We start from the raw sequence: 18,733 nt of genomic DNA on the forward strand, positions 1-18,733 counted from the left end.
GTAACATTAATTTTTTTTTTATAATACATAAAATATAAGCTGTATTAACAAATGTTTTACATTAACACAACATTTTTATGTGAAACAAATGCATTACTATATTTTGCTTTTTGTAATTTCTCATGCCAAATTATATTACTTTAGTGTATATATATATTGTTTATTAATATTTTTAGAATTCATGTGATATCCATTGTGCTACTCAAGGCCCTGACGAAGCGTAACTGTCCACGAAACCCGTAGGCCATATCTTCTCCAATTTGTCTAGGACTGGCACACCCCGACTTCAAAATTACAATACTGTAACAAATTTTAACCTGTTTATTCTCAGAAGGTACCTCCAAAAAGGCAGATGAATAAAGTTTGTAGATTTCTCTATAATTCAAGTATGTTTCTTTTATTATACTCCTCTGGGGCACAATTAAAGTCCCACTCTGTCCTAAAGTCCTTTTTTTTTTTTTTTTTTTTTTTTTTAACATGACTAGTCCTTCACGCTCCGTTTCCCATTTTTGGGCAGAGTTTCCACAGTTCAAAAAAGGTCAAAAGAACCAAACCTCCACCGAAAAATTGGTTACAGGTGAAAGGACCCTCGATAAGAGAATGGATTCAAAAGATTGAATATATAAATATGGAGTATCTAAGAAAAATGGAGGAAGATAGAATGACACAATTCCGTAGAACATGGGAAAAATTGAGAATATTTAAAAAGACGAAGCATTATACACAAGCATTAATGGAATGAAGAGCTGTGGAGATAGGGAAGGTTAACAGATAATTAGAGAAGAGGGAAGGGTGGGGGTGGTATAACTGAATTAAATAAAGAATAAATGACTAGGACAAGGCAATAACTATATGAGGGCAAATATAATTTAGGAGATGATAGTTTTACTCATTGTTTTTTCTATTCTCTCTTTTTTCCCCCTCTTAAAATGTATATGGTCTTCTCTTTTTAATGGATAAACATTAAACTGATATAAGGTATAACGAGAAGATTAAAAAATAAATAAAAATAAAATAGTGAAAAGAAAAAAAAGATACCTTGCCACAATGATGTTAACAACAAAGATTAGGATTCTGAGAGTCAAACTGATTAGAAATTACTAATAACAAGAATCCTACTGAGTGGCAAAGAAAAAAAAAAAAAAAAAAAAAAAAAAGGAAGAAGAAGAACCAAACCTCCATGGTTCCACAGGAGCTCGGCATACTTGCAAATTATGAAAAACATCTTAGTTTCCATGCTCAGACACATCTCCTCCACTGCCTGTTCCACATCTAGCATGTTTGGCCACTAACCATGCAACTCCCTAACGTGCATGCCGGAATCGCCCCCACGGTTCCCCAGGAGCTTGGCCATACTAGTACATTATGAATAATTCGTCTCAGTTTTCTCTCCTCCATCGATGAAAGGTCTGCTGATCCGTGATATTCCACACCGTTTGTTCTGCAACCGGTGCCAGTGTTTGGCCCATGTGCATGCATGGGAGTGTACACTGCCTGTGACGCAAGTAATTTTAAAACAATTGCTAGCAGACAGGTAAAAGGAAGTTTTGGCTGAAGAACCGTCTTTTTCCCCCCAATAAGGCCACCTCCAGACAGACAGAGTGGAACAAGACATGGAGTATCTTTAGCTGCCGATTGTTACATTGTGTAATACATATATTGCTATTGTGGTGTAGGATCTGAGCCTGCTGTCCCTCCATCCCTCTTTCCTTCCTTCTCTCCCCATTTTTCTATCTCTCTCGCTCCTTCCATCCCTTGTTCAACTTAGACTCGAACCACACCCCCTTTAAGCCACACTCCAACAATAAAACTCCACCTACAGACAAAAAATAAATAAAATGTCCCTAAATTTTTTTACAATGTTGGCAACTATGTTTGTTCCACATCCAGCGTCAGGTCACCAACTCCCTAGCTTGCATACTGGAATTGCCGTCTGTGGGGCAAGGAGTTTTTTTTTTTAACAAACCTATCATAAAACTCTACCTGGGGGTGTGTGAGGGATAACTTCAGTTTTGCTTTGACCTTTACCCATGTGTATAGTATCATGGCTGATTGATGGTACACTCTGTTAACGTACACCAACAGTACATTGACCTTTCATTCATATGGCATCAGGCTCGTTCCTCCGGCAGGCCTGGCCGTCACCCTCCTGGGTTACCGAATAAATAGACTTCAGAAATGTGCCGGTATCATGCGGCTTCCATTGTCAGAGTAGAAGAATTTCCTCCGGTGACAGCAGTGTACACACGGCACAAGGCGATGGCGGCGTATCGTATATAAAATACACATTACCGCCTCCCCTGACCACATTTCAATCAATACAATACACATTGGGGGGGGGAAGGGTTACTACAAGGCAACTGTGCATAAAAACAGTTATTTCGGCATCTTTTCTGCTGCCATAGTAGTTTAGGTCAGTAAACCCCAGGCATTATATCTAGGAAAATGCTGTTCTATATTATAATCCAAAACAAGAACCATGGGACTCTATATATGCCTCCAATAGTAAATATTCATCAATTAAAAATAGATCAATTTTTAGGGTATACATAGATTAAGAACATGATTAATACATCCAAATGTATAAAAACAAGGTTAAAATAAATAAATAAATAATAAAACCCAGCCCACACAGCATCAACCCATCTCCAGTGCATCCCAGTTGGAACGTCGGTATGGTTGACGGGTCAACGCGTTTTGTGGGAACTCCGCTTCACGACCTTATAGATCTCACTCATGTCCACATGTGATTACAAAACAATATTTAAGACTATTATAATATAATTTTTTTTTTTATATTAAAATATATATATATATCACACACACATAAAATAATAAACACACACACCCCCCAACAATAGCCCAGGGCACTGCCCTGTGGATGAAGCTGATGAATTTGAGAGGGGGGCATAGATTTCTAAGAAGAATTTTAAATAAATTATATATATTTATTTTATTTTTTATTAATTATCACACACACACACACACACACACACACACACACACACACACACACACACTAGAGCTACATGATTCCAGATAAAATGAGAATCACGATTTATTTTTTTTGCTTAGAAGATAGATCGTGATTCTCTCACAATTCTCGCAGCGTAACATCCTTCACATTAAAACAAAATTTTGCTAACTTTACTGTTTTTTTTTTTATTATTTATTGAAGTGTATTTTTTCCCCAAAAAATTGCATTTGAAAGACTGCTGGGCAAATACAGTGTGACATAAAATATTGCAGCAATTGCCATTTTATTCCCTAGGGTCTCCGATTATTTTTTTTTTATTTGTGTAATTATATATATAAAAAGGTATGTAATTTCTGACCTTGTGTAACAAAATGAATTGTTTTTACACATTTGGATGTATTAATCGTGTTCTTAATACTTATTTTTGAATTGATGTAAATGTACAATTTTTTTATTATATTTGTAGGGATGATGCCTCCTTTGGTAAAGGTTTATTTGCATAAGAAAGTTGCTATATATTTATTTTATTATTATAAATATATTTGAATTAGGACTTAAACTTCAACCAAATAACATTTTCTTTGCTTAAGCACAATGTATCCGGGAATATCCGATCCCTGGTCACCCAGCTGCTCCCTGTGGTTCGAAACATTGCTGCCCCCCCCCCCCCCCCAAGTCCCAACCGTAGAGATTGGTGTGGGAGAGGCGACCATTAGAGGTTTTCTTTGCAGGGAGGACTTTATCTATTTTAGCGATAAAGCCACTTTAAAAAAGTATTTGCATGTCAAGGCACAGCATGTCATAAAAAAAAAAAATAATTATTTTTCACTGACAGCTTCCGTCACTGCCTAACGAACACAACAAAAACAGCAGAACATTATACAAACTGAGATAACCTATCGCACTAAACAGCACGCCGTGTCTGAACTTGTCGTTGTCATTCTCCTTGATGGAAACACATTTCAATAAGCTGAAAAAACATGCTAGAAATAGATTTTAGAAGAAGCTGCATCAGCCACAAGGTAGGTTGGAATTCTTTTCAATTTTACAAGGTCATCGCCAGCCTAAAAACATCCTCCATCCTCCCAATCCTTTACCATTTAGAAGAAAAGGAAAAAAAAAAAAAAATAAAAATAAATAAAAAAAAAAAAAAACACAACACCACACACCCCACAACCACCAACCACAAACAACCCTTTCCAAAAAAACATTTTTGACTTACCCAAGTCCACCCTCACATGACTCTTCTGGAAGTGGAGGCCATGACCTAGCTAAGTCCTCAAAACTTCCACTCGCATTAGTGGAAATAAGCTGAGGGTGAGGGTGGAGCAGGGCCGGACTAGGCAGGGGGGTGGGGGCTAGGGAGGCAACTGCCCCCCCCCCCCTTTGCCCCGGGGCCACTCTAATGCCCTTTAAAAAAGGCTGCACTGAAGCGATCAGCCGGGAAGGGAGCCGGCCACATCACACAGAGAGAGGAACTCCCACCCACCTCCTGGACCGGCTCCTATGATAGACGACACACTGGTCCAATTTCCCAGGCATCGGATCCAGTGTGCTGTCTATCATAGGAGCCGGTCCAGGAGGTGGGACTGACAGTGGCCGGCGTTTCAAAGCCAAGTCACAGAGGAAGATCCTATCTCTGCGTGATCCCCATGCAGTAATAGACTGCACTGATGAGGTGGCACTGATAAGGCAGCACTGATGGGAAGGGATATGCTTTACGTTAATATTGATAAAGTTGTTGTTAATATTCAGTTTTGTAAAACAATTTTTCGGAAAACATTTAACAGTGTAATTTCATGAGATAATTCACAAGGGCGTGTTTAGGGGCATGGTAGGGTAGTGGTTGAGTGGGGCAACTGGTGGCGAGCAACTCTTAAGGCCTGGCTAGTAGCTCAGTACTTGACATTTTGAGCCCTGATCTAGCTTTTTGGTAAACTGGTCTTGTTAACGCAGCACAATAGCACAATGGTTAGCACTTCCCCCCCCCCCCCCCCCATGCAGCACCGGGGTCCTTGGGGTACTTGGATGAAGCTTGCATGGTCTCCTTGTGCTTGCTTGGCTCTCAACCTCAGTTCTCAAGTATGTCCAAAGGATGTTCTGGAAGATACTACTTAGATGTAGTTTGCATGAGTTTCCTTTGGGTAATCCACACTCCAAAGACATGCTGGTGGGTTAACTGAATGCACCCAATAGGACTCCCAAGATCAGTCCTCAAGTACCCCAATAGGACATGTTTTGGGAGATACTACCTGATATGGAGTTTGCGTGTTCTCCTTGGTCTTCATTTGGGCAAACCCCACTCCAAAGCATGCCAATAGGTCAACCGAGTGTGCCCAATATGACTCCAAACTTCAGTCCTCGGGTTCAAAATTCTGACCAGGACATTACCTGCATGGAGCATGTATGCTCTTCTTGTACTTGAATTTGTTTCCTTGGGAGAGCAGAGTACTCCTAAGCTAGAGGTTACCAACCTCAGTCCTCTAGTACCCCCAACAGGATATGTTTTGGGAGATACTACCTTACATAGAGTTTGCATGTTCTCCTTGTGCAGGTTTCCTTTAGGTACTCCGCACTACAAAAACATGCTGGCAGGATATTTGGCTCCACTGAGTGTGTCCAAGATGGCCTCATCTCCTAGGATAGTTGCTCCCAACCTCAGTCCTCAAATACCCCAACAGGATACATTTTCCCAAAGAAAAAAGTAAAGTAAGTAAACAAGCCATTGACATGAATTTAAAAAGCACTACTACAAGGTGAAGGAAATCCTGAAAACATTACTTAGTGGTGCTTGAAGACCGAGGTTGGGTACCACTGTCCAAAGCGCTTCACATTCCCAGGGAAAAAAAAACCTCTACAAAGATGTTTTAACAACCTAAAATTAAAACAAACACCCCTTGACAAGATGTCATCAATCAGCTGGAGCACTGGACAACCAACGGGAAGTGCCCATGTCTTCCAAGCAGCGGGGTCTACACCGGAAGAAACACCCTCCCAATCTGCAGTCCAGATTGGATGGGTGATCTTTCTATCACAGTTCCCCAGACAAGGGGGAGGGTCTGTATGCGACGGGGAACACACAGCTATTGAAATTAAAGCTGTGATGTTCCTGGCGCTCTATTGAACCAGACGGCGGAGGCGGCTCTCCTCTCTCTTTGCTGCATCACTGGCTGCACAGGGGGACAACACACTTATCTCTTTCATCATGCCGCCAGTCTCTGACCACCTCCCGTACCACGCCGCCAGTCTCTGACCACCTCCTGTATAAAAATAATTTTTTTAAAACAGCCATTTTCGGCATTGGTGCCGTTTCGGTATCGGTTTCGGCCTAGTGTATTTTTCATTTTCGGTATCGGTTTCGGCACCAAAAAAAACCCATTCGGTGCATCCCTAGAAGGCAGCCTATGTATTTCTCTCACTTTTAAGTGAACCTATGGACATTCAGACCAAAGAACTGCCATAAACCCCTCCATATACTTGCCTTTCCTTTGGTTCTCTACCACTCCTGGAAACAAGTACCCGGTACTTCACTTCTGGGTATGAAGAAATACACAACTCAGTCCATGCGACTGCACTCAGTCAATTGTTGTCTCACAGACTCCCCATAACCCTATATATGCACTGACACAGGTTTCCTGTAGGTTACAATAGAACTTTCCTTCATTCCCAGAAGCAGATCAGACCAGCGAGATAGCAAAAGAAAGGAAAGTATGGGCTGCTTGAGAGAGCCAGTTAAAGTGAAGGTTACTTTGACCTGTGTGGGCAAAGATTCACTTTAAAAAGCTAGCCAAACCAAAAGAGACCAGTGGAAGGGCATTGAAGAATCCAACCTGCAGGTTTCCAATTTATAGCGTCCTGACAGCCATTGTTGGAAGGAACAGCCATTAAGGCACCAGCCATCTCTTCCTCCTTTTCCGAAAATGAGGCTTGGGAATAGAGTCTCTGGCACCTGGAAAGGACTTCACCTTTACTGGGATTAATGCCCATGCATCATCTGGTTATACAGGAACACAGCTAAGTAACAAACCAAAATGCAGCTACTACATGAGCCGCCGCCAAAAAGTGCCCTACAGCGCAAGCACCCAGACTGGAAACCCAGGCTGTCTGTGCTGGTCCCTATCAAGGAGGCGAGCTTCTTCCAGACCTGGCCTTCACAAGGTACAGAAGGAGAAAGGAAACCAAGCCACCTTCTTTGTGTGCTGAGGAGGGGTCCTGGAGGGTAATATAGCAGAGAACCCCACCAGCTGCTCTCAGGGGAGCCAGGTAAGTAAGTAAAAGCCCAGGTTCTAGGTGAAGCATCTCCTCCTGTCAGAAGAAACACAATAAAACTGACTAGTTCAGCATAAGTAATTCCTTTTAAAGTACATTTGATGATGCGTTTCCTGTTCCTGCTGTTGGGAGGAGACGTCTATATCTCATGGGCCATCCTGGAAGACGATTTAGGAAACTAGATTTGCCACACACCCTCTTCTTGAAAAAGGACAATGATACTTTAAAAAGGCCCCATTCGCACTACGCTGTTCCATTGCGTTAGGACAATTCAGAACCTACTGCAACAAAAGAAAAATAAAAAAATAAAAAATCAGAGCACCACAAGAAACCTGCAGACTTTACATGCCGGACACCAGTCGGACGAGCTGCCTGGGGATATCTGTCTATAATTACAAGGGTGCTCCAGGGTGGTCTTGCTTGGATCTCCTTTTGACCTCATTAATGACACAAGATCTTGAGCACACTTGTGTAATCTCATTATTTTGACTTTTTCGTTGAGAATCCCGAGCACTGGCAAAGTCAACCAACCAATGCGAGTCCATCTACTGCTTTTTGTTTTTAACAAATAATGTTGGGATACATCTGGATTGTTCTTTTGAGCCTTATTCTCTGTAATTGTTACACCCACACTCCTGAAGAAGGAAACTCTATAGCAGCTCCGAAACGCGTAGGGTGACTACATGTACTTTGATGATTTATAGGCTTATGTTGTTTACAATGCCATAAATGGTGTTTCTATATAGTTGTTATCTAGACTTATTTATTTTATGTATATTGTAACTTATTACTTTTGCTTTATGTCATAAAATATTTAATGTCTTCTAACGAAGTTGTGCGTGCCATTAAGGGGATTTTTGTTTATAAGTTTCCATTGCGTTAGGACAATTCAGAACCTACTGCAACAAAAAGAAAAAAAATAATAATAATTCAGGAGCACCACAAGAAACCACCTCTCAAAATAAGGAATCCACCCATCTCTGTGGCTTCAGGTGCCAGTCGATGGAGCTAGTCAATGCTCCCCAGGTGGAATGAAGAAAACATACCAGCTGCACTATTAGGATAGCAGTTCGATTTTTATTTTTTCTTCAAGGACAAGATCACGAGACCAAGCCTCACTGACATTTTTCCATCCAAAAATGCCTTAAATTCAGAGAAGGGAGAAGAGAGAGAATAAGAAAGAAAGAAAGAAAAAAGGGAGGAAGAAGAAAGAAGGAAAAAAGGGAGGAAGAAGAAAGAAGGAAAAAAGGGAGGAAGAAGAAAGAAGGAAAAAAGGGAGGAAGAAGAAAGAAGGAAAAAAGGGAGGAAGAAGAAAGAAGGAAAAAAGGGAGGAAGAAGAAAGAAGGAAAAAAGGGAGGAAGAAGAAAGAAGGAAAAAAGGGAGGAAGAAGAAAGAAGGAAAAAAGGAAAAAAGGGAGGAAGAAGAAAGAAGGAAAAAAGGAAAAAGGAGGAAGAAGAAAGAAGGAAAAAGGAAAAAGGGAGGAAGAAGAAAGAAGGAAAAAGGAAAAAGGGAGGAAGAAGGAAAAAGGAAAAAGGAAAAGGAGGAAGAAAAAAGAAGAAAGAAGGAAAAAAGGAAAAAGGGAGGAAGAAGAAAGAAGGAAAAAGGAAAAAGGGAGGAAGAAGAAAGAAGGAAAAAGGAAAAAGGGAGGAAGAAGAAAGAAGGAAAAAGGAAAAAGGGAGGAAGAGGAAAGAAGGAAAAAGGGAGGAAGAAGAAAGAAGGAAAAAAGGAAAAAAGGGAGGAAGAAGAAAGAAGGAAAAAAAGGAAAAAGGGAGGAAGAAGAAAGAAGGAAAAAAGGGAGGAAGAAGAAAGAAGGAAAAGGGAGGAAGAAGAAAGAAGGAAAAAGGAATAAGAAGGAAAAAGGAAGAAGGGGAAAAAAATTTAAAAAAAAAAGGGGGGGGGGAGGAACTGCACTAGTCATCTGTGTTCTGGGGTGCTGCAGCACGGGTTTAAAACACCAGTAGTTTTCCCATTTGAAGAAACCCAAAACCATATCAAAGTTGTTCTTCAATCCACTCAATGCCATCGATGATATTCCTGATGGTGGTGCCCATGCCCATTTCTGTAGAACTTAGCTATTTTATGCCATCACCCACACTAGGGAGCATCTTCCAGGCCCAGAATGTGCTCCTCTTACTGGGTAGACTGAGCTACGTACATCATTCAGACACCTGCTGCTAGCCCACCTTCTTCCACCCGGGAAGCACAATCTTTCCCGAGAGCTTCCGCAACACCCATTTAATGAGGACTGATGACCACTTGATCCTTCATATAATCAATGAAAACAGCTAGGAGTGGTTTTTCAAGCTTCACAGAGTGTCACGCCGACAAACTCAATCAATATGAAGGTCAAAAGAGAATAGCAATTGCCCACTGGAGTGCAATTTATCCAGATTCATTTAATATATAAAAAAAAAATGCATTTTTGAATACAGTTAGTATAAGAATGTCAAGATTTTGAAAGTAAAAGGTTTTAAAGTATTAAACATTGAAAATGAACAAACAGAGCAAAAAAGTATCCAAAACCACATCCTATAACCTGAATTGTTTATAAAAGAAATGTTATCAGCAATTTTCTACAAGGAGAAAGTAGTATAAGTATACAAATTGGTTAAACCAGGTTGTTGGACTGGAACCGTCATCTATGTTCAAGGAGCTGGGATGACCATGCCCAGAGGAAGACTGGTTGGTTCAAAGTGGTGCTGGATCAAAAAAGGTCAATGGACAAGGATAACAGTTTGTGGAATGTCCTTTTATGTTCCAGCACAATAGTCTTCCTGTGCACAGACAGCTCCATAAAGACGTGGTCTGATAATAGTTTGGAGAACCGTCCCTCAACAGGTATTCTAGTTCATCCTCAAGGTGTTCAATAGGGTGGAGGTCAGAGGCCTGTGTAGGCCACTCAAGATCCTCCACCCCAAACTGGTCCATGTCAAAATGAAGGAAAGGTGTTCAAGTAGGGTTGAGGTCAACAATCCATGTAGGCCACTCATGGTCTTCAACCCCAAACTGGTCCAACCAGGTCTTTACGGAGCAGAAAGGCGTTCAGTAGGGCGAGGCCAGTGACCTGTGAAGGCCACTCAAATTCCTCCATACATGTCCATATGAAGCAGAGGTGTTCAGTAGGGTTGAAGTCAGGGACCTGTGTTGGCCACTCAACTTCCACCACACCAAACTGGTCCAACCAGGCCTTTATGAAGCAAAAGCGTTCAGTAGGGTTAAAGTCAGGGCTTTGTGCAGGTCACCCGTGTTCCTCAAATTCGTGTGTCCGCACATAACCCTGACCTCAACCCTACTAAACACCTTTGGGATGAACCAGAAAACTGATTGGGACCCAGGTCTTCTCTTTCAACCCCAGTACCTGACCTCATAAAATGTGCTTTTGGCTGAATGCGCACAAATGCCCACGGCCATCATCCAAAACCTTGTGGAAAGCCGTCCCAGAATAAAAAAGACCAATACATCAACAAATGGGGGAACCAACTAAATATTAATATCCATGGATTTGTTATAAGATGCCCAGCACGCTCATACAGGTGTGATTGTCCACAAAACATTTGGCCATACAGTTCATAGAAATCAGGACTACAGAAGCAGAACACCAGGAGATAATCCATAGAGATTCAAGTCATAGCAGTCTACTATATGAAGTAGTAGCCTTCACCCACAACTACTACCAAAGAGGACTCTCAGATGAACTAGTTGTCTAAAGACAAACGTTTGATTCTCCACCACTCCGATCTGCAATGCTGAAATTAGGCTCCGTGGCCCAGAATCCCTCCCCATCCTCTCTGCTATGTATAGTCCTGGAAACCTCAGAAGGGTATCAATCACAGGTTGGGATTCCCATCCAGTAGGATTACTGACAATACGGTCACTTAAAGGGCATTACCACCCAAGACCGAGCGATATTCTCAGCTGTGTATAACCAAGGCACCATGTTGTAGGCTCATCTGCTCTATAAACCTCTGCAGATAGACCCCCGCTTCCCCCTACATAGGCAGAATAGAGACCCCCACCGCTTGCCGATACGCAGGCAGAATAGAGACCCCCCCGCTTCCCCATACGCAGGCAGAATAGAGACCCCCCCCCCCCGCTTCCCCATACGCAGGCAGAATAGAGACCCCCCCCGCTTCCCCCATACGCAGGCAGAATAGAGACCCCCCCCCCGCTTCCCCATACGCAGGCAGAATAGAGACCCCCCCCCGCTTCCCCATACGCAGGCAGAATAGAGACCCCCCCCCGCTTCCCCATACGCAGGCAGAATAGAGACCCCCCCCCCCGCTTCCCCATACGCAGGCAGAATAGAGACCCCCCCCCGCTTCCCCATACGCAGGCAGAATAGAGACCCCCCCCCCGCTTCCCCATACGCAGGCAGAATAGAGACCCCCCCCCCCCCGCTTCCCCATACGCAGGCAGAATAGAGACGCCCCCCCTCCGCTTCCCCATACGCAGGCAGAATAGACCCCCCCCCCGCTTCCCCATACGCAGGCAGAATAGACCCCCCCCCCGCTTCCCCATACGCAGGCAGAATAGACCCCCCCCCCGCTTCCCCATACGCAGGCAGAATAGAAACCCCCCCCCCCCCCCCCCGCTTCCCCATACGCAGGCAGAATAGAAAACCCCCCCCCCCCCGCTTCCCCATACGCAGGCAGAATAGAAACCCCCCCCCCCCGCTTCCCCATACGCAGGCAGAATAGAAACCCCCCCCCCCCCGCTTCCCCATACGCAGGCAGAATAGAAACCCCCCCCCCCCGCTTCCCCATACGCAGGCAGAATAGAAACCCCCCCCCCCGCTTCCCCATACGCAGGCAGAATAGAAACCCCCCCCCCCGCTTCCCCATACGCAGGCAGAATAGAAACCCCCCCCCCGCCCGCTTCCCCATACGCAGGCAGAATAGAAACCCCCCCCCCCCCGCTTCCCCATACGCAGGCAGAATAGAAACCCCCCCCCCCCGCTTCCCCATACGCAGGCAGAATAGAAACCCCCCCCCGCTTCCCCATACGCAGGCAGAATAGAGACCCCCCCCCCCCCCCCGCTTCCCCATACGCAGGCAGAATAGAGACCACCCCCCCGCTTCCCCATACGCAGGCAGAATAGAGACCCCCGCTTCCTGATAAGTAGGCAGAATAGAGACCCCCCGCTTCCCGATAAGTAGGCAGAATAGAGACCCCCCCTGCTTCCCGATAAGTAGGCAGAATAGAGACGCCCCCCCCCGCTTCCCGATAAGTAGGCAGAATAGAGACGCCCCCCCCCGCTTCCCCATACGCAGGCAGAATAGACCCCCCCCCCCGCTTCCCCATACGCAGGCAGAATAGAAACCCCCCCCCCGCTTCCCCATACGCAGGCAGAATAGAAACCCCCCCCCCCCCGCTTCCCCATACGCAGGCAGAATAGAGACCCCCCCCCCCCGCTTCCCCATACGCAGGCAGAATAGAGACCCCCCCCCCGCTTCCCCATACGCAGGCAGAATAGAGACCCCCCCCCCGCTTCCCCATACGCAGGCAGAATAGAGACCCCCCCCCCGCTTCCCCATACGCAGGCAGAATAGAGACCCCCCCCCCGCTTCCCCATACGCAGGCAGAATAGAGACCCCCCCCCCCCGCTTCCCCATACGCAGGCAGAATAGAGACCCCCCCCCCCGCTTCCCCATACGCAGGCAGAATAGAGACCCCCCCCCCCCGCTTCCCCATACGCAGGCAGAATAGAGACCCCCCCCCCCGCTTCCCCATACGCAGGCAGAATAGAGACCCCCCCCCCCCGCTTCCCCATACGCAGGCAGAATAGAGACCCCCCCCCCCCCCGCTTCCCCATACGCAGGCAGAATAGAGACCCCCCCCCCCCCCGCTTCCCCATACGCAGGCAGAATAGAGACCCCCCCCCCCGCGCTTCCCCATACGCAGGCAGAATAGAGACCCCCCCCCCGCTTCCCCATACGCAGGCAGAATAGAGACCCCCCCCCCCCCCGCTTCCCCATACGCAGGCAGAATAGAGACCCCCCCCCCCCCCCGCTTCCCCATACGCAGGCAGAATAGAGACCACCCCCCCGCTTCCCCATACGCAGGCAGAATAGAGACTGAATAGAGAATTCCCGATAAGTAGGCAGAATAGAGACCCCCCCCGCTTCCCGATAAGTAGGCAGAATAGAGACCCCCCCGCTTCCCGATAAGTAGGCAGAATAGAGACCCCCCCCCCCGCTTCCCCATACGCAGGCAGAATAGAGACCCCCCCGCTTCCCGATAAGTAGGCAGAATAGAGACCCCCGCTTCCCAATATGTAGGCAGAATAGAGACCCCCCCCCGCTTCCTGATAAGTAGGCAGAATAGAGACCCCCCTGCTTCCCAATATGTAGGCAGATTTGTAAGAAAATATAAGGGAATGACCAAAGACAGACTGATAGGTGGCCTTAGCAGGGCACAGTGCCACTTCACCATCCAGTCTATGGACCACCGGACACACCCCCAATTCCCTGTGATCATGTCATTCAGCACCCCCCAAGCTGAGTCAGTCAGAGGCAGAACTTTGCAATAAACAAAAGTTAATACTCCCTGCTGATTGGAGAGCTCTGATCCTCAGGCAGTGTGTGGGACCTCTGCAGAGAGACCACTGCTTCCACACAAAGTACAAGGGTCTTCCTCTGCAGAATGCTCGCCGGGGACAGGAAGAGGTGTCAGAATGTCACACATAGCATTTCATGAGCCCGGCATGGAGAAGAGCAAGTGTCAGGAGAGGTGGAAGCTCTGCAGCCTCTCTGCATTCCTCCAGGACAACAACAACCAGAAACTAACAAGACCAAGGACTGGTGTATGGAAAGGAGGATGAGGCGGCATGGTGCTCTGCTTATACATCAGCCTGGGGTGGACACGTCCTTTAAGTGATTGCAGTAGCAAAGTATATTCCATTGTACTCGCCATCTTCCTCCTCCGCCTCCTCCTACATCACACTGACAGCACTCCTCACTCACCTGTTACCAATGATCCTGTCCACGAGCGTAATACTCCCCTCCCCCGATTCGCCCGTCTCCAGTCCCGGGCACAGACTGAACTACACAGCCCGATCCTTGCCCTCCACACCACACTAACCTCCTGACCACACCCCCACACTGCTTGCCGAATCTCCTTATTGGCTCTCCGTCATTACCCGCCCACTGTTTCTATCCACATCCTATATAAACAATGGCCTCAACGAATGGAGAGAATGCGTTCCACAGTACCACGCCCACACATCTGGCGCGACTTCTTATTGGCTTTCCAGGGAGCGGGCGTGCCCTGCTCACCTTCATACACAACGACCTATGGACAACCGCCTCACCGAGAGAGCTTAGTGTACCATTGTGCCACGCCCACTATTGGGCTCGTGAGGAAGGCGGGTCCGCGGTGTCCTATGGAACGCGGGTCGGATAGATGTGTTAGCACATATGAACCGGTAGAGGGCGCTGTAATAGATTGTAATGGCAGAACCCCTCCGGTCGATGATAATAAGGAATAAATATTATTATTATTATTATTATTATTATTATTATTATTAATAATGTTTTATTTATATTAATCATTATATTATTTAAAATATTAATCATAAACGAAATGTTGCTTATGTATTACTAATTAATTATTGGATAAATTAATGTATACGTTTATTATTCTTTAATTTATAAAGATTATTTCACTATAATAAATAAATAATAATGTTTTATTTAAAAAAAACAAAATATATATAATTCATTAATTAAATGATGATTATATATTATTCATTAAGAATAATTCATTATTGAATAAATGAATTCATATATTATTTATTCATTAATCTATTATTATTATTTCACACATTTACAGAAAATTATCAGATTATTATTATTATTATTTTGATTATTTTTATAATCAATACATAATAATGTTTTATTTATATTATTTAAATTGTTATTATTTAATGATATGCTGTTTATGTATTAATAATTATTGAATAAATGAATGTATACGTTTACTATTCATTAATGCATTAATATTATTTCACACAGTGGATTATTATAATGAATAAATAATGTTTTTTATTTATAATATTTAAATTATTAATGTAATGAAATATTGATTATGTATTAATATTGAATACATTCATTGATACATTCATTATTTATTAATGTATTATTATTATTATTATTGTTATTATTATTATTTCATACATTTACATACATTTATTAGATTATTATGGTTATTATTATTATTATTATTATAATAAATACATATTAAGGTTTTATATACATTATTTAAATTATTAATTAGAAAATGAAATGATGATAATTATTATTTATTAATAATTAATAAATTAATTAATTGATACATGTATTATTCATTCATGTATTATTATTATTATTATTATTATTTCATACATTTACAATAATTCATCTGATTGTTATTATTATTCTTTTGATTATTATTGTTATTATTATTATTATTATAATGAATACATAATAACGTTTTATTTAAATTATTTAAATTGTTATTATTAAATGACATGTTGATTATCTATTAATAATTATTAATGTATATGTTTATTATTCATTATTGCATTATTATTATTTCACACATTTACAATTATAATTAAGTTAGTTAATTATTATTATTATAATGAATAAATAATATTTTTTTATTTATATTATTTCAATGATTAATGTAATGAAATGTTGAATATATATTAATAATTATTATTATTGAATACATTAATTTATACATGAATTATTCATTAATGTATTATTATTTCACACATTTACATTAATTTATCAGATTACTGTTATTTTGATCATTATTATTATAATGAATACATATTCATGTTTTATTTATATTATTTAAATTATGAATTCATTCATGAAATTTTGATTATTTATTCATTATTATTAAATAAATGAATTTATAAGTTTATTATTCATTCATGTATTATTATTATTTCACACATTTACAATAATTTATAAGATTATTATTATCAATAATGTTTAATTTATATTATTTCAACTATTATTAATTAATGAAATGCTGATTACGTATTAATAATTATTGAATACATTCATTTATAAGTTTATAATTAATTAATGTATTATAATTATTTCACACATTTACATACATGTATTAGATTATTATTATTGTTGTTATTATGTATTTCATCATTACATTAACAACTAAATGTATATAATTTTTTTTTTCACACAGAAAGAGCTCTCTTTTGATGGTATTTGATCATCACTGGGTTTTTTATTATATAAATAAAAAAAGACAGAAAAAAAAAAACAAGGCTGCACTGATGGGCACTGATGAGGCGGCACTGATGGGCACCGATAGGCTGCACTGATGGCCACTGATAGGCTGCACTGATGGCCACTGATAGGCTGTACTGATGGCCACTGATAGGCTGTACTGATGGGCACCGATAGGCTGTACTGATGGGCACCGATAGGCTGTACTGATGGGCACCGATAGGCTGTACTGATGGACACTGATGTGGCTTCACTGATGGGCTCCGATGAGGCATCACTGATGGGCTCTGATGAGGCTTCACTAATGGGTTCTGATGAGGCTGCAATGATAGGCACTTGTGCACACTGAAGGGACCCGGATTATCAGAGTAAATTGCTGAACAGACTGCTGCTAACCGGCAAGTCTGTTTACATGAGATCAGCTGTGATTGGCCCTTTACTGCAATTTGTGAGAGAGTGCACCGCAGGGGGTGAAAAGGGGGCAGGGGTTTTGGGAGGATGTCCATGGATGCCCTTCCAGAACTACTGTATTGTACTCAGTAGACGCTGGTGATTAATTGCTTAATACCCCCCCCCCCCCCCCAATTGGAGAATGAATGGAAGGCAGCTATCAGAGGCCCCTTTACCTTAGGAGGCAGATAATGAGTATCTGGGGTAGGGCTGCTGCTCTCCAGGATGGACAGTATACAGTGGAGCTCCAGGATGGACAGTATACAGTGGAGCTCCAGGATGGACAGTATACAATGGAGCTCCAGGATGGACAGTATACAATGGAGCTCCAGGATGGACAGTATACAGTGGAGTTCCAGGATGGACAGTATACAGTGGAGCTCCAGGATGGACAGTATACAGTGGAGCTCCAGGATGAACAGTATACAATGGAGCTCCAGGATGGACAGTATACAGTGGAGTTCCAGGATGGGCAGTAAACAGTGGAGCTCCAGGATAGACAGTATAAAATGGAGCTCCAGGATGGACAGTATACAGTGAAGCTATAGGATGGACAGTATACAGTGGAGCTCCAGGATGAACAGTATACAATGAAGCTCCAGGATGGACAGTAAACAGTGGAGCTCCAGGATGGACAGTATACAGTGAAGCTCCAGGATGGACAGTATACAGTGAAGCTCCTGAATGAACAGTATACAATGGAGCTCCAGGATGAACAGTATACAATGGAGCTCCAGGATGGGCAGTATACAGTGGAGCTCCAGGATGGACAGTAAACAGTGGGGCTCCAGGATGGACAGTATACAGTGGAGCTCCAGGATGGACAGTATACAGTGGAGCTCCAGGATGGACAGTAAACAGTGGGGCTCCCGGATGGACAGTATACAGTGGAGCTCCAGGATGGACAGTATACAGTGAAGCTCCAGGATGGACAGTATACAATGGAGCTCCAGGATGGACAGTATACAGTGGAGCTCCAGGATGGACAGTAAACAGTGGGGCTCCCGGATGGACAGTATACAGTGGAGCTCCAGGATGGACAGTATACAGTGAAGCTCCAGGATGGACAGTATACAGTGAAGCTCCAGGATGAACAGTATACAATGGAGCTCCAGGATGAACAGTATACAATGGAGCTCCAGGATGGACAGTATACAGTGAAGCTCCAGGATGAACAGTATACAATGGAGCTCCAGGGTGGACAGTATACAATGAAGCTCCAGGATGGACAGTATACAGTGGAGCTCCAGGATGAACAGTATACAGTGGTGCTCCAGGATGGACAGTATACAGTGAAGCTCCAGGATGGACAGTATACAGTGAAGCTCCAGGATGGACAGTATACAGTGAAGCTCCAAGATGGACAGTATACAATGGAGCTCCAGGATGGACAGTATACAGTGGAGCTCCAGGATGGACAGTATACAGTGGAGCTCCAGGATGGACATTATACAGTGAAGCTCCAGGATGAACAGTATACAATGGAGCTCCGGGATGGACAGTATACAATGAAGCTCCAGGATGAACAGTATACAATGAAGCTCCAGGATGAACAGTATACAGTGAAGCTCCAGGATGGACAGTATACAGTGAAGCTCCAGGATGGACAGTATACAGTGAAGCTCCAAGATGGACAGTATACAATGGAGCTCCAGGATGGACAGTATACAGTGGAGCTCCAGGATGGGCAGTATACAGTGGAGCTCCAGGATGGACATTATACAGTGAAGCTCCAGGATAAACAGTATACAATGGAGCTCCAGGATGGACAGTATACAATGAAGCTCCCAGGATGAAC

The 18,733-nt window shown here is 43.2% G+C and overlaps 1 protein-coding gene across 1 annotated transcript in view; it reads right to left on the reverse strand.

Annotated features, from left to right (window-relative positions):
• The window catches only part of ADISSP (adipose secreted signaling protein), a 112,391-nt gene extending 98,029 nt beyond the window's left edge, over positions 1-14,362 (reverse strand). The window contains exon 1 of the mRNA XM_077478112.1: positions 14,209-14,362. The gene's annotated coding sequence lies outside the window, so the exon portion shown is untranslated. The remainder of the gene's footprint in view (positions 1-14,208) is intronic.
• Between the last annotated feature and the right edge of the window lie 4,371 nt (positions 14,363-18,733).

Source organism: Lithobates pipiens, unplaced genomic scaffold (genome assembly GCF_037356315.1).
Source record: "Lithobates pipiens isolate NorthernLeopardFrog02 unplaced genomic scaffold, aLitPip1_a1.2 Scaffold_13, whole genome shotgun sequence".
Taxonomy (NCBI): domain Eukaryota; kingdom Metazoa; phylum Chordata; class Amphibia; order Anura; family Ranidae; genus Lithobates; species Lithobates pipiens.